The 19,338-nt window shown below is 36.4% G+C and overlaps 1 protein-coding gene across 5 annotated transcripts in view; it reads right to left on the minus strand.

The window, feature by feature from the left end:
- The window catches only part of PJA2 (praja ring finger ubiquitin ligase 2), a 266,836-nt gene that overhangs the window by 69,678 nt on the left and 177,820 nt on the right, over nt 1-19,338 (minus strand). The window contains exon 2 of one of the 5 annotated variants that reach the window (XM_032476478.1): nt 16,363-16,448. The exons of the other annotated variants lie outside the window; for them this stretch is intronic. The gene's annotated coding sequence lies outside the window, so the exon portion shown is untranslated. The remainder of the gene's footprint in view (nt 1-16,362; nt 16,449-19,338) is intronic. 5 annotated transcript variants of the gene reach the window in all.

Below are 19,338 nucleotides of genomic sequence, written 5' to 3' on the forward strand. Positions count from 1 at the left end.
TAGCTTGTCTACTGGAAGGCTTCTGGAAAAGAAGACACCTTTCCATCTTGTTTTTGGTTTGTAGAGACTAATGATCTGATTTTGGAAAGGAGCAGAGGCTGGAGTTATACTGTGCTCTGGGTGTGGATAATAGGGCAATTGGTTCTGTATTTGAGCCAGCAACTCCTGCACAGTCACTCTGGTGGGCCCTAGATGGGGAAGGAATGATTTAATTGATAAAACAAAATATATAAAGCTTTTACATAGAAATTCAGTCCAGATCTAGCTTTCTCCTGGGCTTGTCCATTCCTAGGCAAAGAAAGGAAGAGCCTCAACACCTGTCTACTCACATCTCCCAATGTCTTTCTGTGACTTTTGTCCCCTCCAGATTTACCCCTTCATGCTTGTTTTGACCTGTTTTGATTTTTTTTTAACATTTTTTTATCGAGTTATAGTCATTTTACAATGTTGTGTCAAATTCCAGTGTAGAGCACAATTTTTCAGTTATATATGAACATACATACATTCATTGTCACATTCTCTTTTGCTGTGAGCCACCACAAGATCCTGTATATATTTCCCTGTGCTACACAGTACAATGTTGTTTATCTATTCTACATTTTGAAATCCCAGTTCCTTCCCACCCCTGGTCCCCCGGCAACCACAATTTTGTATTCTATGTCTATGAGTCTGTTTCTGTTTTGTATTTATTTATTTATTTTTTTTAGATTTGCATATGAGTGTTCTCATATGGTATTTTTCTTTCTCTTTCTGGCTTACTTCACTTAGAATTACATTGTCCAGTAACATCCATGTTGCTGCAAATGGCATTATGTATGTATGTATTTATGGCTGAATAGTATTCCATTGTAGACCTGTTTTGATTTTTAAAATTTAGTAACTACAGGAAATGCAAGAAGAAACAGGTAGAAACACACTAAAAGTAGAACACTTTAATATACCTCTCTCAATCCAAGACAGATAAAATGGGCAAAATTATAATAGGAATATAGAAGAGCTAAAAACATAACCAATAAGATAGCCCTTATAGATATATTAAATTGTGTACCCGAATAGTAGAGAATATATCTGTTTGCAGGTACACAGGGAATATTCATGAAAATTGACCATATTTAGGCCACATATACACATCTCAATAAAGAATAAAAATAATGCACTTTAGCACTTTCTAAACATAAGACAATACAATTAGAAATTAATAACAAAGCTTTTAAAGGCCCTTTGACATGTAAGTTTTTAATAACTACACTTTATTAAATGAAACTAAAATCAAAGGAAAATAGACTAAAATTGCAAATTTCCTCTACTCCACGATAATAAAACGTAAACGTTTCTTGAAATTAAGTCGGGAAAAACTTACTCAAGTTCTAAATTGTTGGTATATACTAGAGAAGACCAACTGTTTTTATTATGTAAGTAATGCTGAATGTGTTTTTTTTTTTTCTATTTTTAGCTGGGTTGCCCAATGTGTAATTTAAAAAAATGTTTATAAAATATGACATTAACAAAAATAGTTCAATTACTATCTTGCTTTACATCTCAGAGTACAAGAAGACATAAAATCAAAAATCAACAGAAAAAAATGTATATATATGAAGCAGTGGGAGATGGTGCTATCCTTCTTAGAAATGAGTAGAGCCATTGAAATTCTGTTCTTTCACCTCTGTTTGCTTCTGTTTCTTACTCTTTTACTAAGAATCCTAAATACGTCGGTAAATTTAGAGTAGAATGAGAAGACAAATAGCATAAACTTCTGCTACTTGCAGATGGAATGCAAAAATTGCTCTGCCTTGAAGAAACTAACTTCTTCCTTTTCTTTTTGTTCCCAAAGTAGTTTCCCCGAAAGGGTTCTCTTCTCTCTTCCCACCTCTGTATCTTTTGTTCCTAAAACCAAGATGGCAGAATAGGCATGATTCTGCATAATACTCCTGTTCCTGGCTTAGGAAGGGGTGGACTTGAGTACAAGATAGTCAGGGATTTGCAGCCTGAATTAGTCATGACTTGTAGTTCAGAGAACACAACAGAGGAGTGGGTAGTGCAAACTGGTTTAGGGGTTCAGTGATGCCCTATAAAGACCAGGGTGGGGCTGTGTGGCAGACACTGGGTGGTTTTGCCAGTATCCATTCTTCCTTGATTATCAGCCCCATTTTTATTCACATGGATCACACGAGACTGGCTGGAAATTTAAGCTCTAGAAGTGGGAGTGTGACAAATCCTGGTTCCCAAACAGGAGAGTGATTGTTGAGCCTCAATACATGACCTAGTCAGGACCATGAAAGTTAGATCTGAAATTTTTGGTAGAACATGTCAAAAGACTCTTTCTTCCCTGGAGCTGCTCTTCTGGATATTCATTATGTTTTTGGCCCAGCATTTTTGAACAAAATTTCCAAGTTTCACAGAATTTCTCTTTATGAGTTCTGCCTTACCAAGCATCTCTTTAGCAGCAAGGAAATAGGCATGTGACCTATATAACTTTATCAGTCACTCTGTCATGTGAAACTCTGATAAGGAAGTCAACAGCTCAAGGAAGGAAGCTCTGGGGGACCTATCTGACTAGCAAGGATAACAAGTAAGATGTATGGCTTTTGAGGGTGGCATGGTTGCACGGTTGAGTTTCTAGACTTGGAGCGGACTTACTACCATCAGTATTCGAGGTTTTGGCACCAGTGTAAACAAAGAACCCAGTGTTGGTAGTGCCAGTGGCAGCATCATGGTAGTTTGGCTGCAGGGATGGTTCTTTTGCCTACAAAGTAGTAGCCTACAAAGTAGTCTTTTTTTTTTTCAAAGTAGTCTTTTAATAAACTCACTTTCTGTTTAATCCTCAGAGTCAGAGTCTGCGGTTATAAGTTAAACTCTGACTATAACATAAAACTGATAGATATAAACCTGGAAATTTCTGACATGAATATAAATTTGAAAATAAAGTTAGCACAAAAGAAAGGATGGCTAAGAGATCAAGAGTTAGAAATAGACTGAGACTTGATGAGTACTTGGATACAGCCTGACCTGAAGCTAATATGAATAGCTATGCAAGCCAATAAATAAATTCTTTTTCCCCACAGAAATCATTTTGGGTTGGATTATTAGTCATTGAAGTTGAAGGCTTTCTGATTAATATAGGTTCTTGTATCTATCTATATCTATATTCATGGCAGGAGTGCCAAAGAATTTGTGGGTATTTAAAAGCCACCACGGTGACACAGCTTGTCAGTGACAGAGCTGGGATTCAAATCTAGGAAGTCTGAATCTTACCTACTATGTCCAAAGGGAGCTATTAATCAAAATATGATACAATGTGCTAAAAATTATAGATATTAAAACTGATATAGAGCACTGATTTTTATTTTTTCTTTTTAGCAGCAGAAACCTTTAAACAAACAACTTTTTAAAAAAGAGAAATCATACTTTAAAAATTCTGTTGATGAAGGTTGGATTTGGGCTGGTGGGGAGAGGGGAAGTGCTCTGACCACTCATCTGTATTCCAAATCCTGAAAACCCTGCAGGAATCTCAGAGGGAGCTCTAGGTCCCCTCAGAGTGCCAGGTTGAAAGTGGCTGTTTATACATGAAAATTCAGGGATATGCGAAGATGTTCAATAGCTTGGTGACAAAAGCATATTAAAAAGCAGTATGTGGACTATGGTCCCACTTTTTTTAAAAAACAAGCAACCCTACCTGTATAAGAAAAAAATACATAGGAAAACACATGAAAATATTAATGAGCTGGTGGACTTCCAGGTGACTTTAATTTTTCAATTTTTATTTTTTGTTTATTTGAATTTATTAAGATTACCTTTGTATGGATAAAAATCAAGGCTTTATGTTATTGTTGTTAAGTTCAGCATTTCTCAGATGACTTTCCCTATACTTAAACCTTGATCTCACTAACTTAAAATAACATGTTGACAACTTTTGTTGCTGGGTCAAATTAATTTTCAAAGTTATCAGTAAGCTGAGAGGCACCGTCAGCAATATCTGGGAAATGATGCATTTAGTATATATCTAGCAGTATGCAGACACTCAGGGGCATTTCAGTCCTGAACTGAACTTAGAATTCTTTGTTCTTGCCTTTTATTCTATTGAATAGAAACCCCAAAATTCCTTCATAGCTTTTAAACTAGTCAAGGAATATTTGTCCTCTTCAAAAACATGGCATATGAATAGACACCACGGCTTTTAGATGCAAATAAATAGTTTGATACAGAGACCTTACCTCCTCTCATCTCTCTCATCAATGCCCTTTGCAATCTCACTGAGATAGATGTTCAGGCCTAGTCATTGGATCTGTTCTGGTTCAGTGGTGGACAAAATTAGCCTATATGCAAATAGCATCCTTCTATATTTACATGAAGAAGAGAAAATTGTTACTGGTCCTTTAATAGCAGCATAAAAGATTTTGCCTTTCTAATTAAAAATTGTAGGGTTTTATTTAAGTCATTGAAACAGACAGACTGAGAGATTCAAACTCTTTTTTGTTCTCCCCTCCAATTACACTACATCATGATTTGTATATTTAAAGACAGATGTCACAAGAAAAATCATGGTGTCTTAGACTGTAAGGGGTCTCGGAGATCATATAGACTTGTTTTGCTAGTCAAGAAACAGATGCAACAAAGGTTGTGACTTGTCACGTTTACATAGTATAAAGCAGGATGACCAGACTAGACTCTGGCTCTCCTTACTTTGGGGCAGTCCTTTTCCAATCATAACACACTGCTTGCTATGAGAGAGCATCCTAAAAATTTCCAAATGGGTTAGAGACCCCTGGCATTTCCATGCAATGATTTTTTTCTGATGGGAACACGGGGAATTACTAGCTCATAACCATTGTTTTTTCGGCAAAGTATGCCAAGTCACAGGGCCCTTTTCTGAAAAAGAGAGTGTATTTTTGGAATGCAGTATGTGAGTAATATCTGTGCATCTCCTGCAATGAATCTATAACTGAGTTTCTCATTGAGGTCACAGTTTTACTATGTGGAAAATAAATTTTAAAAAGGATCAGAATATACCCTTTATGCAGGGAATTCCCATAGAGACTTGGATTTAGAACTACAGAAAAAAACTTCTGTCATATGCTCCCCAGTCGCCAACTAAGAGACCTCAGTCCCGGGGCTCAGGGCAGCTCAGACAGATGAAGATTCTCATCGTTAGGCAAAGAAATGGAAGCAGCCAACTATTAATTGGGAATTCATATTGAATGAAGGGACTATGAAATGCTCTATCTGTTGGTATCCTGTTAATTCTTTCTCATTGCAATAAAAATGAATTTAACTCAAACAGGAGGTAATTTCAAGTTTAGGAGACTTCTACAACAATTTTAATGATAGCATTCTATGATTTCAAAAAGCTATTTTATTTTATATGATTCTCTTATCAGTCCTATGATATTAGCACAGATGAGGACAATGAGATCCAGAGAAATGAAGTGACAGAACTTGGTCACAGTTCTGGCTCTGCATGGGGAACTGTTCCTCAGCCTTCTAGTCACTGTTGATGCAGCTACAGGAATCTTACAGACATGGAAACAATCAGTTCAGAAGAACGTAAAGATTAAACAACTGAAAGTATTCTGTTGAAGGCAAAAATCTCATGACCTTCATAGTCAAAATACTGTCCTCATAGAGGCAGAGATGTTCTTCAGCTAAATATGCTGAGAGTGGCTTCTTTTCATTCTGGCTTTTGGACACGAATTGTAACTTTGGGAGACATTCTATTCTCCCAACTGAGAAAATGAGCAGTCTAAGAAAATGAAAGTGTTTATTTTAAAAATTGTATCCCCCAAGGGAAGAAATACTTTTCATACCACTCAGTGTGTCACTGGGGTGTTAACATTTGAAAGCAACTGGATTTTGACCTGTCCTTACCATTGATAGACTTAAAAAGTGCTACAATTAAAAATGAAGGTCTTCTACCCTGTGGCGAAGTATACTTTAAGGTTCTCCTCCAAAATTTTTTATAGTATCTGGAGAGAGGTTCGCACATGTCAATCTGCAGAGCTGTCCAGACAGTCTCCCCATGTATCAAGCAGGGTGCTGTGTTGACAATGACCAGCAGATTAAGACACTAAGTTTACTGGTTAGAGATTTTGATAATTTGACTTTTATTCATTCAAATCACTAACATAGCCAGTTTTTTTTAGGCTTAGTTTAATTTCATTCAGTTTATGTAATTTGCATGGCTGATTTAGCAAATAATTACTTTTTACTGGTAAAAATTCCTTGTATAGTATTTGTCCTTTCATTCAATATTCACAGCAAATATTGATTAAGTTAAACTTTGAGCTGATGACTGTTTGCAAATTTTGTCCCTCTTTTATCTGTATGTCTTTCTATATATATATACTCTTCCCTCCATCTAGAAATACCCTTACCCTCTTTCTTTTCTAATTAACTCCTCTTTATCCTGCAGAATCATCACTTTGGAAAAGACCTTCTTAGTCCACAAATTACTTTGATGCCAATCCTTTAATTTATTCCCTGATGGGAATAGATGATTGTCACTCAGGAAGAACATGTCGTGGAAGCAACCTAAATGTCCATTGACAGATGACTGGTATAAAGAAGTTTTGGTATGTGTATACACACACACACACACACACACACACACACACACATACAAACAATGGAATATTACTCAGCTATAAGAAAGAATAAAATAATGCCATTTACAGCAACATGGATGGACCTGGAGACTGTCATACTAAGTGAAGCCAGAAAGAGAAAGACAAATATCATATGCTATCACTTATATGTGAAATCTTAAAAAATGACACAAATGAACTTATTTACAAAACATAAACAGACTCACAGACATAGAAAACAAGCTTATGGTTACCAGAGGGGAAAGGTGGAGGGATAAACTGAGAATTCAGGATTTGCAGATACTAACTACTATATATAAATTAAATAAACAACAAGATCCTACTGTATAGCACAGAGAACTATATTCAATACCTTGTAATAGTGTATAATGAAAAAGAATATGAAATGGAATATATATATATATATATATATATATATATATATATATATTCAGTTATATATATATATAACTGAATCACTATGCTGTTCGCCAGAAACTAACACATTATAAATTGACTATACTTAAGTTAAAAAAATAATAAACAAACAAACAAATAAAGGAACATGTCATGTGAAAACAGTAGAATTGGTTTGTAATGAACACACAGAGGAAGCCCTGCCTGCAGGGGAGATGAAGAAGGGGTAGCTAGAGAGATAGAAGAAAAACCAAGAGAGAAGCCAAGGGACCACTGTTTCCAGAGAAGACAAGTAAGCTTAGAGGTGAAAACCATCGTTGATTTACATTTGTATATGCTAAGATGCACATAGAATAACACTGGAATGATTCATAAAAATCTAAGAACCATGGTTACCTATAGAGGAGAGTAGGCTCTGAGCAGATGAGGAATATGGATGGAAGGCTGACTTTTGTCTACCTTCTATACTTACTGAGTTTTGAATTCTAATATAATACAGATTCAATAAATTAAATTAATATTAATTAGACTAATTATAACTCATTAATATTCATATCAAATTAGCAAAATATACAAACCTCCAAAATTTTTATATGAGATTAAAAATGAGTTTACTGGTCAAATGATCTAATCAACACATGCATGAAATATGCGCAATAAATCCTTGATAAAAATCATTATTGCATTTTTAATTATACTGCATTGCAAACAGAGGATATTTTCCCACCCATTTAGATTGGGAATCAAAACATACTAAAATTGTACAAGGCATTTTCTTGATTCCACAAAATTTCTGGAAGCCTTTTATTTTAAAGTAGGCACAGCGCACCAGAAATACAAGATTTACGCATACCTAGTGAGAGATCAAATCTTTATGTTTATCTAAAAATGAAGAATGTTAGAAAAGATATCTTTCCATTTGGGGAAATGAAGTAATGAAAATGATAGGATTATCTACTTTCCAAGGAATATTTGCCAGAGTATTAGTGTCCAAAATATCCCATCATATAAGTTTTTTTTTCCTTGCTCTATATGTGGTATATTCTATCATTATAGGTTCTCAGTGCTGCCCATAGAGATACTTTTTAAAAATGTATTGGTTACAAATGATAATTTCTGTGTATTAAAGCTTTCAAAATGTTTCTATGCCATTTGTTGTAGTTGCTTTCTCTTTCTGTATCAAACCCACTGGGTGGGGTCTTGGGATGACATCTAACCTATTAGGTCCTCCTTTCTAGGCTTATATGTAGCTAAACAAGAGATTGATTTTACCTGAGCAGCGTGAAATAACTTCTAATATATTTTTATTTTTTAATTAAAATCCAGAGTTAAGAAATTCCCTGAAGTTCAGTAAAAATGATTGTGACAATGAATATATATATGTATGTTCATGTATAACTGAAAAATTGTGCTCTACACTGGAATTTGACACAACATTGTAAAATGATTATAAATCAATAAAAAATGTTTTAAAAAAGAAGTATGTAACATATTTTTATATACCATCTTTTCTAAAACTTCTGAAAGAATTTTCCAAGAACTGAATAGTTTTTAACTTTAAAAAATTATAACTGTCTTTCAATGGTTAAATTTCACAATTTTACCTAAGAGAAATCCTTAGGATGTGTATTGTATTTCAATTTAGTAATTTCAAAGGGTGGTAAAGGCGCATACTCCATTTTTAGAGTAGTTTTGTGAAGCCCAGTAGGCATGTATGAGTCCTTAAGGGGAAAAAATATCAAAAGCTCAACATTTGATTCATGTTCTATTTCAAGAACAATTATAAAGTTATAATCTACATTTTATTAATGATAAGAGAAAATAAACTGATTTCCATAATTTTTCTTTTTAAGATAAATTCCCAATCAAATAATTTTTTCCACTACTCATATTGAAAATTTCTTTCCTTGATCAGGACACTTCAGACAGGCTAGGCTATCCTGCAGTAACAAACTAATCCTGAAATCTTTATGACTTAACACAACCAAGGTTTATTTCCTGCTTGTAAAATGCTAATGCATGAATGGTACTGTCCACAATATAGTGACCCAGGGATGCAGGCAGCTTCCATCTTGCAGTTGTGCCATCTCAACAGGTAGCCTTAATTGTTGTGGTAGAGGCACCTTTCACTCCATTTACAGACCAGTGGCCAATTAGCTGCATGGCTGCAACCAGCTATGAGGAAAGTTGTAAGATGCTATTTTTCCTTGTGTTCAGGAGAAAAAAATGAAACAGACCAAGTGAACACAAAGTATTGCCTTTGCTACAGTTTGAAGTGTAGACCCTTTGAAAGTACTTTTTCTAGTAGCAGATATTTTTGGAAAAGTAGAACCTTTATGATTGAAACCAAATGAGAGCTGTTCCTCATCTCTGATTCCTTCTGTTTATGATGGAAATGTTTCAATTGACCACATACCCACATACAACATACAATCATGGGATTTGTGAACATCCTTGGTGTATTACTGCCTTCAAGATTTAATGTCATAATTTGTTTTATTTTGATTGGATATTGCAAGTGAGGAGGGACTGCAGATGTAAGAATATATCAATTTTTAATACTGCCAAGCAGAAATAGTCTCCCATCCTGACTTTCATTTAGCTTTTAAAAATATTACCATCAAAAATGGTTTGCATGCCTCTGATAATAAATACGGCCTTAAAAGTTTTACTGCATTAAGCATTTGATGGAGTTAAGAACCTACATTAACAAAAATGAAATTATATCTAATAAAAATACTCTATAAATGTCACAGAGATAAATGAGGTATTTTCGTAACTTAAAATTCTCTCTTGTCTGGGAGCATTTTAAATTTAAAATAAGAAACAAAATTTCCCCAAATTTTATAGTTTCAGGCTATTTTGAATTTCACCAGAATGAATTTTTTTTTAAAACTAAAGTTTCCCTTCCAAACTTTAAAGTGTAGTTAGAGAAGGTTGAAATATTTACTGTTGGTTTGCTTTATTAATGTGAAGACATCCTGGGTACAAAAGGGAACAATGGCTATATATCTAACTACCTAGACTTTTCCTTGGCACAAAGGGCACTTGGAAAGTACCACACAGCTGTCATTTGAGGTCTGTGGGTTGACCTACTGAATACAACATAAGGGTTATATATGGTAGCTGGCCTGGCAGGTCTGAGCATTGGTACAATATTTATGAGTTCCAGCTTGGCTCCTGGACCCTTTATAGTCTCAAGTAAGTAACAGGTGAGATCCTGAAAAGCAACTTTACAGTTGGAAGTGATGCAAACTTACTTTGGCTAAAATAATAAATAAACAGATAGACAAAGAATGAAGAAAATAAAGCTTTAAATAAATTCCACAAAAGAGATTTCTTATCTCACATTACTATTAACAACATTGATGGTGAAAGCTAACCATGAGTGAGAAACATGGGAAAAAACACATTTTGAGCTTTTAGCTCCCATTGACTTAGAAATAGCCAAAAGATAATTTTTTTTTGTTAATTCCTGCCACCAGCCTTAGTTGCAAAGTCATAACTGTGGACCAGGGAGCTAAAAGGAATTTTTGCAAGAAAAAGGAAAAGAACTCAGAGAAAGTAGTTTTATTCTGTAGGCTCTTGTTCCTAGTCTCAAAACATGGGACAGAAGACACATATTTTTGCAGTGTACTGAAACACAAGCCACAAAGTCATTAAACCCAGTGGTCAGAGGAGTCAAGAGACAGCCATACATGGAACACTGTGGCGCCAGTACCATTTATGAGACCAAACTGAATTAAGGCTTCCAGTGGCCAGCATAGCCACGGGAGTCAAGATAGGTAGTGTGGTAAGAGAGATTTGGGAGGAATCTGTAAGTATCCTGAAACTTAAGGCTTAAAGAACTAGTCATGGACCTTCTACTTGGTGGTCCAAAGTTGTGGTCCCTATAGAAGATGTTCCAGTCATTTATTTTTTTTAATGTATATATGTATATGTAATTATATACATATAACTCCCAGGTAAAGTGAGATTAGTAATTAGTAAGACTGTACCTTTACTAGACACATTCATTATTTTCATAAACATTCTAGAGATCATTTGGGTTATATATATACCTAAGCTGTCAGTTCAGCAAATATTTTTATTATTTACCTGTACTGTAAAAACAAAGCATTGGAAACAACCTGAATGTGTAGTCAGTAGGTTTCTGGTTCAATAAATAATGGCATAAGGTACAGTGAAATATTATGCGGCCATAAACAGAATGGGGATGCTTTCTTTTTTGGTATTGGCAGAATAATCATTAAGATATGCTAATCGAAGATAAGAAAGCTATAGAACAATGTTGTAACTATGCTATTCTTTATGTAAAACAAGGAAAAAAGAATGTGTGTATACTTGTTTATGTAGAAGATATCTTTGGATTTTGACTGTGTGCCCTTTTACATTTTTGAAATGTAGAAACTTATGACTACATCGCTTATACAAAAATAAATAAATTAAAATAAACACACTAAAGCAGATGCTGTGGTTCCTGGCAGGTCACACTGGTGTGGTCACCTACAGTGACATCTGCTGGTACTTCCCAACAGCTCTTTAGGTCAGTGCTTTTCAAACTGCTTATTTGAAAATGGGCCATGAAATCAATTTAGTGGATTCAAATAGCATTCAAAAAAAGAAAAGAAAAAAGAAAGAAAGAAATAGAGTGTAGAATGACATAGAATAGAAAATTTCACAGTTCATAACTGTAACCGAATAAGAGCACACTGGGCCTTCCATGGACAGATCCCCCATGTCCCCTGCAAGCCTCTTGTCTGTAGACTTTAGCCTTTTAGGCCTTCCTTGAGTTCCAAAGACTAACTTTGCTCGGAGAAGTGAGAAAATGCAGAAAGAACAGAAGACAGTCAAGCAAGACAAAATAATAATACTTTAGCCATTAAACAAAGTCAAAGATCTTTTGTTCCTCCTCAAGGGCTATAGATAATAGAGATAATAATAATTCTGAGCCATGTTCTTTGAGCTGTTTTGTGGATACTTCCATCAGGTGGAAGAAGCTAACTGTATGTCTACCCCTCTCCCACCCCCTTGCTTTCCTCTATCTTGGCTTAATTCTTGAATAGACCCTTCTTTTATGGTGGCAAAATGTCTTCTGGGAGCTCAAAGATTACATCCAATAAGTTTAATTCCAACAGGAAGAGAAGTCCCATTTTTTTTTAATGACCCTATCAAAAGTTCCAAGAATGTGTCTCCCTGGACTCCTGTCTACCTTGAGCCCTGTGCCCAACGTTGAATCAGTCACTGAAGCCATGAGATTAGAATCCCCTAATTGGCTAATCTCAGATCACTACTCACCCCTGGAGACCATCCAGCCCAGTTGTGGAGAACAGCTACATAGGGTGTAGAAAAGGGGTGCTTCCTCAAATATGTATTAGATGTGCTGTCACCTGAAGGAGAGGAACGGCAAAACAGGCAAAAACAATACATGTCCTTGTCAAACTGTAATCCGTACAGTGAAAATGCCAACTACCTAAGTATGTTTTCCTGGGTTAATACCGTACCTATGTGAGAATGAATCATTTAAGATAAAAATGTCAAGGAAGTGAGATTAACATTTCAATTCTTATTGAATTGAATAAGCTATCTTATTCAGCTGTTCTTCACATTTCAGGCTTCTCCGTGATGTGTTTTCCCTCAGGATTCTATTTAGATTTCCCACTAACCACTTCTTATGAAGAATTGGGTAATTCATTAGTTTATAAATTCTTACTAATTATAAAAATACTCAATTGATTGTTTTTTGCCCCACTGATTTTGGTCAAATAGTTTAATCATAATAGAAATTTAAAATTTATGAAAGACCAAAGCACACTCTGAGGAGCATGTATCTCACTTCTGCTTTTGCTCATTCTTTCTCAGGAAACAGAGAAGCATCTGGACACATCTGGCATGATTTTCTAGTTATCCAGTTTAAGCCAAAAAAAAGTGGTATCATCTGTTTTTCTTTTATACGTTTTGAAACATGAGTCTCTGAAAGCTACTTCCTAACATATGTCCATTTAACATCTGCCAGTTCCTAACTGATAGCCAGAAACAGTCGTGCTGGCAGCCCCCTGCAATAGTGCCAAGGTTTTTCCCATTAGAACTGTCTTCACTTTGGAGTTGTCAGTAATATTTTAACTCTAGGGGTAGCCTATTTCCTTAACTTGAAGGAGATATATGAATTGGAAGCATAGAGCAGGAGGAATAAATAGGATGATGTATTTACAGTTATGTCGGGGTATAGCAGAGAAACGTTTCAAAAAGAAGTATTAGATAAGAAAGTCGATGTCATAGGTCAAGGATTAAACAGCTTCTTCTGGCAAAGCAGGCTTCACGACACCACATCTCAATTTCTCCTTGTTATTCAATATCAAGAGTGTTTGCAAGCAGAATTAAGATGTATTAACCACATCTAAGGGTACACAACCATGTCCAAAACTTCTCTTACATTTCTTCTCCTTTTTAATCCTTTGATGAAATTTAAATTGCATCAGTGAGCTTCCATTTCCGTCTGGGAATTCATAACAGAACAATACTTTGACATTAATTTTGAGCCTAAGTGCCAGTCTTGGGCAAGATCAATATTTTTACCTGCCCTAAGATAATCTGGTGTTGAATTCAGTAGTTCAACAATATCCAGACCTAGCAATTCAGGGGATTCCAAATGATTAGTGTCATTTGTTCTCTTTAATACATTCTCCCCACCCTAATAACATTATTGCATTTTGTTTCATTGGACTTTAAAGGAGAGGTGTCACCATGGGCTCATCAAGGTCAAGGCTGTCTGTATGTCATTAATGCTACATCCTCAATGTCAAACTCAGTGCTTGATACACAGTCCCAGGGGATGAATGAATCAATCCTGTCCTGAAATTCTGTGATCCAACATTTGCTCTTAGAGTCCTCAAATTCTGGTATTTTAAATAGTCTTACATAAATTATAAACCATCAAATTGAGTTGATAAAGAAAGAAGAAATAAGTTCTAGATCTTGGACTTCCACAGGAAAACTTTAATGGCAGTACTCTCTAAATAAATTTGAGAACCCACATGTATTCTACACCAAATACCATTTATGGTAGTAGCCACTGAAAAATATTTTAGTGAATATAGTGATTTTGAATATAAATGTGGGAATTGTGGAAAGAGAAGGAGTTTGGTGACTGATGATTAATTAATCCTAGACAAAGGAGGCAGGTCTATACAGGGAGAAAAGACAGTCTCTTTGGCAAGCAGTGTTGCAAAAGCTGGACAGCTGCATGTAAATCAATGAAGTCAGAACACTCCCTCATGCCATATAAAAAAATAAACTGAAAGTAGTTTAAAGACTTAAATGTGAGACATAATACCAGAAAACTCCTAGAACAGAACATAGGCAAAACATTCTCTGACATAAATTGTAGCAATTTTCTTAGATCAGTCTTTCAAGACCAAAAAAAAAGAACGAAAGAAAAGCAAAAAATAAACAAATGGGGCCTAATCAAACATAAAAGCTTTTGCACAGCAAAGAAAACAATAAACAAAACGAAAAGAAAATTTACAGACTGAGAGAAAATATTTGCAAATGATGCGACCAACAAGGAGTTAATTTTCAAAATATACATGCATCTCAATATCAAAACAAACAACAACAATCAAAAAATAGGCAGAAGACCTAAACAGACATTTCTCCAAAGAAGACATACAGATAGCCAACGGGCACATGAAAAGATGCTCAACATCGCTAATTATTAGAGAAATGCAAATCAAAACTACAATGACATATCATCTCATACCAGTCAGAATGGCCATCATCAAAAGTCTATAGGTAATAATGCTGGAGAGGGTGTGGAGAAAAGGAAAACTCCCTACACTGTTGGTGGGATTGTAAATTGGTGTAGCCACTATGGAAAATAGTATGGAGGTTCCTTAAAAAAACTAAAAATGGAGTTACCATGTGATCCAGCAATCCTACTCCTGGGCATATATCTGGAAAAGATGAAAATTCTAACTAGAAAAGGCATATGTACCCCAATGTTCACTGCAGCACTATTTACAATAACCAAGACATGGAAGCAACCTAAGTGTCCATCAGCAGATGAATGGATAGAGAAAATGTGGAATATATAGATATACAAATGGACTATTAGTTGGCCATTAAAAAGAGTGAACAAATGCTATTTGCAGCAACATGGATGGACCTAGCTCTCACATTGACTGAAGGAAGCTAGATAGAGAAAGACAAGTATTAAATGATATCACTTATATGTGGAATCTAAAAAATAATACAAATAAACTTATTTGCAAAACAGAAACAGACTCACAGACGTAGAGAACAAACTTATGGTTGCCAAAGGGGAAAGAATCAGGGAGGGAGTATGGGATTAGCAGATACACACAGTTATCTATAAAATAGGTAAACAATAAGAATTTACTGTATTGCACAAGGAACTATATTCAATGTCTTGTCATCAATATCAACCTATAATGGAAAAAATTAGAAAAAAATACATGTATAACTGAATCATTTTTCTGTACACCTGAAACTAACACAATATTGTATATCAACTATACTTCTATGAATTTTTTTTAAAACAACAACCATTTATTAGTATTTTGTTAATTGCTCCCAAATCTTCAATTTGGGTAGGACCCAGCAATGTCAGTTTTTCTCTGCTCTACATGGTGTCAGCTGGTGTGGCTCAAGATACTTCAATCACATTGAGCAAGATAGAGCTACCTGGTAGCTAAAACCTTAGCTGGGCTCTGTTCCTTGGGGGGTCTCTGTTCCTCTACATGTGGATCTCTCTGCAGGATTTCTTGGGTTTCATCACAGTACAGAAGCTGAGTAACAGAAAGGAAAGTTTCATGAGGCCCAGGAGGTAGCTGCAAGACTTTCTATGACCTGGCCTCATGAGTCTTAGAATGCCATCTTTGCCACATTGATCAAACAAGTCACTAAGACTGTTGAGATTCAAGGAGAGGAAGGAGTCTCTTGGTGGAAGGAGTAGCAAAGACATTGAAGATATTTTTAATCTACCATATTCTGTCTTTATCCAATTTCTGCTGAATCTACTATCAAGATGTCTCTCAAATCCATTCTTCATGCTTTCGACCACCCACATCTTCTTGTGCAGAGAAAATCATGTTGGCACTGCCAACGGATCAGAGAAAGATGATGTAAGATCCTTGCAGCAATGTGTTGGTCTGTCTCCAAATAGCCACAAAGGCAGCTTTAAATAAGTTGAGACACTGGGAGAAGTTGAAGGCAAAATATTCTTTCAAGAGAGGTCTCCAACATTGTCATTGTCATCTTTTTTCTTATAATCATCCTTAAAATTATTTACTAAAGTCACCCCTCTACTGTGTAGAGTGATTTTCGATGACTGTATGTGGATACTTACAAAGAAAAGTAGAAACACATTTGCTGATTCCTTGGATTTCCTTCCAAAAAGACCTGGGCCAGCAACCACAAGTTATCCTACTTTTTCTAAAAAAGAACAGAAAATTAATGATGATTCATTTATGGTCAATGCATTATAGCTGAACTTGATTGCTTTAGGTGCTATAGGTACATTTTCCCACTGTGTAATCAAGGTACATGTAGTACGATTTTTACTGTGTAAATTATTATAGATATATCTCAATGTTGAAATTTTATTTTTATGGCAAATTAGCTGGAAATGGCTACAGTTTATTTGTTTTTGTGTCTAAGTTTGTGTCTAAGTTGTTTTTGTGACCCTCAGTTACGACACTAATCTTAAGAGGCAAAGTGATCTTTGTTATGACATGGTTTCCAGGAAAGCATTGTGGACATGAGCAAGCACTGTCTGTACTGTCCAAGGAATTGACAACAATACGATCCAGCATTTGAAGGAACATTGAAATGCACCTTGCAACCAACCACTGATCAGGGTACAAGACTAATGAGGATTCTTATGGAACTTGGGGAAGAGCGCTAAATAGAATTTAATACATTGCTCCCTAACTTATCTTTCTTTATGACTCTATAGAGGGCTAATTGTTTTTCCTTGATCCTGTGACAGAAAGAATTGGAGGGGACAGGAAGAGAAAGAACAATTTCGCTCTCAGTTAATTTTCAATAAATGATTGATGAACTTCATCAAGACCAATTTTAGGAAATCAATCAAGATGGTGGAGTAGGAGGACATGAAACTCACTCCCTGCAAGAACACATCAAAAATACATCTACTTGTGGAACAATTCCCACTGAAAACTACCTGGAAACTGGCAGAAAGACTCCTGCACAACTAAGGCTGTAAGAAAGAGCCACACGGAATAGGGTCAGAAGGGAAGAGAAGCAATTAGGTCAGGACCTGTGCCCCTAGGAGGGGACTCAGAGGAAAAGGGAGATTACACAGGAGATGCACTCTGGGGAATGGGCAGTTTGAGCCACGTACTGAGCACCTCACTTCTGTTTCAACTCAGGGAAGATGAGCCCCCTTGGCTGGTTGGAGAGCTGCTGGCACTAAGAGGAGGGCTGTGGGAAGCCTGGACTCCACATCTGAGGAATGCACTGCACTGCCTTGCCCTTGAGGCAGGGAGGAGAGGGTGGATTGAGTGGCTGCCAGGTTTCTTGCAACTACCTCAGCACACAACCCAGGCGAGGCAAACAATTGCTCTAGCCCTGCTTACTTCACACTGTAACTCAGTGTTGGATAGAGGGCTATCACAACCAAGGAGAGATCTTGGCCATAGGATGTAGAGATAACTTGGATCCAAGGAAATATCTGAGTCGGGGTAGAGGCAGCCACTGCTGGTGCTTACAGAGAGAGTGCAACAGGGGTGGTCCTGATCTCTGACAGAGGTTTGGCCATCACAGCCTGTGCCCCACACACACTGAGAGCCCACATGGGGCTACATACCGTGTGGCACAGATTCACAATGGGGCGGGGGGGGGGGTGGCGGAGACTTGAGGGAGTGATCGGCTGTGAAGGAGACTCAAGCCTGAGGCTGTATCTGAACAGGGTGGGAACAGCCATTGCTGGTGTTTGCACAGGTAGCACATTGGAGACAGGATGCCTGTCTTTGGCCAGCCCATTATAGCCCTTGTCTCTTAACCAGCCAATAGCCTGCAAAGGCCCCTTTTGCTCCAACCATGCTCCCTGGAGGGCAAGGGTCCCAGTTCTAAGAGAAGGGAGGGCCTACATTTAAAGGAAACAGAGCCAGCTCAGACCTGACCTTCAGAGAGTCTGCTCCAGCAACTTGGGATCAGACCGCAGCCCGGATAGGGCAATGATGGCCTGTGGGGAAGCCTTGCCTCATACTTGGCTCTGACCCTAAGATGTGGAGCTCAATCTCCAACCCCACCTCCTACTAAGGTAATAGATGCCAGCAAAGCCTGAGGAAAGACAGGACTTGTTTGCAAGTCAAATCCAGCTCTCCCACCAAAGGCACTGAGCAACAAAGAGGGTAAAAGGTTGCTCCCACATAAAGATATTCTTTCAAAGCACAGTAGGTAACTGTTTCACCTAAATCCATACAGACATAGGAGGTTAAGCAAAATGAGAATACAGAGGAGCTGTTCTCAAATGAAACAGCAAGAGAAAAATCCTTAGAAAATAAATAATGAAACAGAAATACACAATTTACCAGATAAAAAATTCAAAGCATTAGAAATAAGAATGCTAATTGAATTACAGAAAAGATAGATAAACACAGTAAGAATTTTAACAAGGAACTAGAAAATATAAAGAAGAATCAGTCAGAACTAAAGAATATAATAACTGAAATAAAAAACATACTAAAAGATATTAATAGCAGACTAAGTAACAGAAAAATGCATGTTATCTGGAAGATAGAATAATAAATATCACCCAATCAGAACAGCAAAAAGAGAAGCAAACTTAAAAAATGAGAAAATTTTGAGTGATTTCTGGGATAATGTCAAACAAACCAACATTTGCATTATAGGGGGTCCCAGAAGGAGAAGAGAGAAAGTAGTGAAACATGTTTTTGATGGAATTATGGCTGAAAACTTCCCCAAACTGAAGAATGACACAGATATCCAGCTACAGGAGGATAGAGGGTCCCAAACAAGATGAATGCAAACAGACCCATACCAAGAAATGTCATAATTAAAATGGCAAAAGTTAAAGAGAGAAATCTAAAAGTAGCAAGAGAAAAACAGTCACCCTCGCCATAAGGCTACCAGGTGATTTTTTTCTGCAGAAACTTTGTAGGCCAGAAGGGAATGTGTGATGTATTCAAAATGCTAAAGATGAAAGCATACAACCCAGGATGCTCTAACCAGTGAGATTATCACTTAGAATTGAAGGAGGATAAAGAACTCAAACAAACACAAACTGAAAAAGTGCATCAATACTAAACCTACCCTAAAAGAAATGTTAAAGGATTTT

This window comes from Camelus ferus, chromosome 3 (genome assembly GCF_009834535.1).
Source record: "Camelus ferus isolate YT-003-E chromosome 3, BCGSAC_Cfer_1.0, whole genome shotgun sequence".
Classification (NCBI taxonomy): Eukaryota; Metazoa; Chordata; class Mammalia; order Artiodactyla; family Camelidae; genus Camelus; species Camelus ferus.